We start from the raw sequence: 6,000 nt of genomic DNA, 5'->3' as shown, positions 1-6,000 counted from the left end.
AGCAAGGCAGAAAGAAAATACAGGATGGATTGATAGTAAAACAGGAAAAGGATGGTGAGATTGGGAAGACACAGGAGCAGGGGAAAGGGTGAAACGAAACTTCCATGGTTTTGAAAGGAGAATTAGGCTTTGTTAGCCAAGGAGACTGCACATCAGGAAAGGGAGGTCCTGGGATCTCAAAGAAGCTCCCAAAGGGGATACAATACTGTCTGAGAAAGCAGACAGGAATGAAGGAATGAGGGGGTAGAAAAACAGATTAAAGTATGAACAAGGTGTGATACACCCAAAGGGAGAAGATGTAGAGGAACTTGATAGGATACAGCAGAAGGAAATATATATGGGAGAATCAGCTTGAAAGGTTCAAATCCTAAAAACACAGCTTTTCCATGCCCTAAAAGGAAACTCAGGTTCCTGAGCTTCTTCTTTCTTCTGCTGAAATCAAGTGGCCATGAAAGTCAATAGTTTCAGACTAATGTAATGCTGATGAAATAAAAAGAATGACAACAAATTGTGATGTCATCAGTTTGAAGAAAGCTGTAGAGAAGATTTAAATACATAAGCCTCACTATCAACGACAGCCCACAGTAAGGTAAATAATTCTGAATGACAGAGTATTCCATTTTTGGGGACTTTTTTTCCAAAAAATCTATGACATGACAAGAAAAAGAATTCCAGGAAATTGCAGCTTAAGGTTGCCAAGTCATGTGTCAGACAAATAGTAAAATCAATGTTGGTACAATCCAAATTCAACACTTTTTTTGTCATCCTATGTCACAGTTGTGGACTACCACTTACTATCTCTAATGGACAGATGTGTTCCATAAGTGGATAAAGTTTTGCCCACACCAGCAGGTGGGGAAATGATTATTAGGTTTCTCCTGACAAAAGAATGGCGTATTGTCAATTTCCATATCTCATTGGTGTACTGGTAGGTTTTTTAATGTGGTCTCTCTGAAATTTTGACTCGCAAATACTAATGCATTCTACTGTTCTTCATGTCCTACTTTAGAGACCTTAACTTTAAAAATTGGAACTGGTTTTGGTTTTTCTTCTGTGAAAGCTTAAAAGTATGATAGTTTGAATTGACTAACCCCTTATGACACAGTGCATTTTTCAACTATCCTGTTTTCAGTAATGTACTAATATTAAAAAGTAGAAAAAGAGGCTATTTTTGTTATCTTCCTTTCCAAATTTTCATCCATGACCCCTACCATTTCTCCATAACTCTTGCAGCCCTCATCTACTGCCAGTCAAGTTTCACTTCATAAAGCAGACACACTCATTACCCTTATGTTAGTTTTAAATATAATGCCACTACAGCATGTTCCAAATTGCTTCCTGAATTCTTCCTTTGTTGTTCTGCTTTCAGTCATATCCCACATGCCAGCCATACCAACCCTGACAGTATTTACTTTCTTATTGTTTGAGGTAATAATCATACTGAGTTAAAAAACAATTCTGAGCTACTTCCACAAACATACCTCCAGGCATTTTGTACAGTTAATGAATTCCAGTCAATGCAGAATAATTAACATTTACTAAAAATATAGCTTTGTCCTAAATGATTTTGTCCTTTGTGCTAGGAGAAAGACAGAAGAAAAGCATGATTATTACTGCACACAAATGTAAAAGTAGTTGGAGATTCTTTTGAACTTGACACAATACTATTCTAAACTACATGTATATTTTCAATATTAAGAAGAAGAAGACTCTAGAGTAGTGAATGATCTAATACACATAAAACCACCTCAATAACTTTAATAGATGAAACTCACCTGGAATGAAGGCCATCACAAGAGCACTGCACCTCTTAAAACCTAATACAATAATGTTTCCCTCTTAAACACTGCTAGAGTAACTGAAGTGATGTTTAGCCTTTACGTTGTTTGCCAGTGAAGACAGACACATAGCATTGCCCCTAAATAGCAGCTATACCTCGGGTGGTAGATTATTCAGTAGGTCAGCAGGCAAAGCAATGAATCCAGGCAGTAAGTTTCAATTTACACCATGATCTACTGTTCTGTCTCCCAGCCCTGAGAAACATGATCCATCTTACATTGCAACTGAATGGCACCACTAAATCCACTACTGCTGACTCGCTGGTGGTCCTGTTAATTACCAAAGGGCCACACTCCTGCTGCACTGGGTTTGCATGGCCACGTTTTGGTAGCAGGAGGCTACAGGGGTGGCTTCTGTGAGAAGCTGCTGTAAGTTTCCTCCATATCCAGCAGAGCAAATGCCAGCCAACTCCAAGACAGGTGTGCCACTGGCCAAGGCTTGGCCAGTTAGAAATTATGATAATGCCTCTATGATAATATATTTAAGAAGAAAAAAAAAGTTATTGTACAGATGTAATTGTGGCCAGAGAAGAGTGGGGCAAGGATATGTGAGAGGAACAGTGCTGCAGACATCAAGGTCAGAGCAGAAGGAGGAGAGGTGGTGCTCCAGGCACCAGAGAGGAGATTCCCCTGCAGTCCAAGCTGCAGGCCATGGTGGGGCAGCTGTGCCACTGCAGCCCATGGGAGTCCAAGAGGATGGAGAGATCCACCTGCAGCCCGTGGAGAAGCTGGACCCCACACTGGAGCAGGTGGATGCCTGAGACAAGGCTGTGAACCCATGGAAGACCCATGGTGGAGCAGGATCTTGGCCTGCAGACCCGTGGAGAGAGGAGCTCATGCTGGAGAAGGTTTCCTGGCAGGTCTTGTACCTTGTTGGGGACCAACACTGGAGCAACCTGTCCTTGAAGGACTGCATCTGTGGAAGAGTGACCCACATTGCAACAGTTTGTGCAGAACTGTTGCCTGTTTGGTGGACTCACAGTGGAGAGGTTCATGGAGAACTGTCTCCTTTGGGAGACACTCCATGCTGAGGCAGGATAAGGACTCCTCTCCCTGAGCAGAGACAAGGACAATGTGTGATGAAGTGACCATAACCCCCATTCCCTGTCTCCCTGAGATGCTGGGGTGCAGCAGGTAGAGCTGGGAAGGAGGGAGGGGTAGGAGGAAGGTGTTTTATTTTTACTTTGTATCATTCTACTCTGATTTTGTTGGCAATAAATTCAGATGATATCCCAAATTTGAGTCTGTCTTTCCTGTGATGGTAACTGGTGAGTGATCTCTCTTGCTTCTTACCTCATCTCATGGACCCTTCGTTATATTTTCTCTACCCTGTCCAGCTGTGGAGAGGAGTGATAGAAAAGCTTTGGTGGGTGTCTGGCATCCAGCCAGGGTCAACCTACTACCTATGAATCACAGGTAAGAGTGGGAAAACAAATTCAGCTCAGGATGTAATTTGGTTGGCGTGATGGTCGTTATCAGAAAATTATATATTCCAATCAAGCAGCCACCAAGTCTGACTCATATTTTATTTCCAAGGGTCCATCATGTTCCAGCTCCAGTCTCAGTTCTTATTTCCCTGGCACAGAAGAACATATGTGAGAGGAACAACAAGTGGATACAGCCCTTGGTAGTCTTGATGGAAGTGTGCTATTACAGAACCACTGTAACCTAAACTTCCCACGAAAATTTGGCTTAAGATAATCAGGCCTTCTATTAACATATCTGGTCTATTCTTAGCCCCTCCCTATAACTTTAAACTTTTGCTAAATTGTGCTGGACTTGAGTCCTGGCCTCAAGCTCTGAGGTTATTATACTTTCAGACATTTTCTGAAAATCAAAAGCTGGGTAGAAGAGTCAGGCTTCCACTCCTTTGGGGAAAGGCCAGTTGTAACTGCATTTTGTGTATATTGTATCAGCCACCTGAGTGATCTCATGTGATACCTGCACACCATGAGAAAACTCAAGACAGCACAGTTCATATTGTCTAGGGGACAACTCTGGTGGAAACTGTTGGTGAAGAATGAAACATGACCTCTATCTTTATCTAAAAAGTTGTATTTAAGTTTTGAACTCATTTGATTCACCAAACCAAATTATTCCTTGGCTCCAAATTTCAGCTCATGCATGGTCAGCCCTGTGAAGCAGACCATCCGTTACTGCTGGTGTTGGCAGAGAGCTGCAGGCTTGTTTTTATTCAGCTTAGACCATTTGTGACAGCTTTGCATTAACTTAAAAAAATACAATAAGCTGCATAGCAAAATAGCAAAATTAAATTTATTTTAAAACATTAACTGCCTCATTTTAATGCAACAAAAGAGACAAAGAAACAAAATTAGTTAGTTAGTCCCAGTCCCATGACAGATTCATGGGACAGTCACCACCAGGACTTTAGAGCCTCCTGATTGCCAGTGTACCTCTCCCTCCCCAGCCCATCTAGGCCTTCTGGCTGTGACAAAACTAGCAGCTGCTTGCAAAAAACAAGCTGAAGGACAGAGATAACAGCACCTGAATGCTACATAAACATCAGGATTGTGGTAGCTCTCTCTAATAATATAAACCAATTATGTTCTTCTGGCTCTGGTTTCCATCTTAAAAAGGATTAGTCATAGGGTTATGCAGAATAAGGGAATTAGCCTTTCACCTCTGAAAAATGTAAGTTCAAATATTAGTTGAGGTCATGAATGAAAATCAGTTTCTTCCACTCCAGCTTGTGGTTATATATTAGAAAAGCACAACACAAATTGGCAGAACAGTCCCAGGACAGGAACAGCAACAGCAGTTTGTGCTGTACACAGAGTGTGTGTGTACATATACTGTATACAAAGTACACATATACATAGAAGCACTTACACTAAAGAGTGGGGAAGGTGGAATAAGAGAGCATGTTTAGAGATAGGATGGCTTCGAAATGTTTTGAAATCTGACACTGATTCCTAATCAAGAGATCTGACGTGTAGCTTTAGTCCTGCGATAACCCTTGGAATAATCTTCCCCAAGCAATCTTCCCCTTTAATCACCTCACACTGCAATACCTAGTCTAAGCTAGTCCTCAAAGCTCCTCTTCAGTTTCAGCAGAAAGACATGCACAAGGTTATCTATTCCACCTACATCCCACATCCATCCAATGATTACAGGACAGTGAATGTTTACAATCCTTGGGTAGCTGATCTCAATTTCTCTCTCTCTCTTAGGCTGAGATGTACTCAACCTAAATCCCTTCCCACACCACATCTCTGTTTTGTCCAATCTATTGATTAAAGATTCAAAAATGGGTGACTTCTTTCACTGAAAATTCACAGCAAAATTATCCTCTTATGTGCCATAGAAATTCAGTTTGACTAAAACATCAATAAATTATTGAGACTGGGATGGCAGATCTCATTTTATGGGCAATTTCCAGCAGGTAAAAAGGGGTTGGAAAATTATGGACAACAAAATAACCTTCCTCTAACTACGGCTTTGATTTCTACATTAAAAGTATTAACATTGCATGGAAAAGATGAAACTCAGAGCAGAAAATGTTAATAAATGAATCTTCTGTTCCTACAGAAAAGAAAGACCCTTCTTGATCAGAGAGAGAAGATACCCCCTTTTTGTACAGGCTCATGACAACAGTGGACAAGAACACAGACTTTCATTTAAACAGTGGGCTCAAGTTGACTTAAAATTATAGACCTACATTAAAAAACCCCAAATTGTATAGAAATGAAAGAGGTATAAAAGGTATAAGATTCCAGCCCCTGCCATGGTGTGCACAGTGAGAACACTCAACTCAAAATGAGATAGTTAAAAGTAGGAACACTATTTAGAAACTGCATTTTAGCTCTAAGTGTCCCTTGGTTATGTAGAAATGTGTGCTGAAATAACAAACATAGAGGAGACATAATTTCTTCTTCAGTGGAATACATGAAATTCAAGAGATTTTGCCAAAGGGATCCTCTGTCCAGAAATTTCATTTGTGCTTATGAAAAGTTTTGACTTCTGTGACCAGTTACAGATTCAGAAACTCAAATCGAAAAATCAAAGAGAAAAAAGTGCTTGAATGTATCTCCAGGAAGCAGTCATTTGTCTTCAGAATGAACAGGAAAAAAAATTAAAAAGACAAACAAGAGAGTTTAGCCTCAGGCAGCAGAGCAATGCATGGAATATTTGATTGCTCCAC

This window comes from Passer domesticus, chromosome 2 (genome assembly GCF_036417665.1).
Source record: "Passer domesticus isolate bPasDom1 chromosome 2, bPasDom1.hap1, whole genome shotgun sequence".
NCBI lineage: Eukaryota > Metazoa > Chordata > Aves > Passeriformes > Passeridae > Passer > Passer domesticus.
This window is presented reverse-complemented; position numbering follows the sequence as displayed.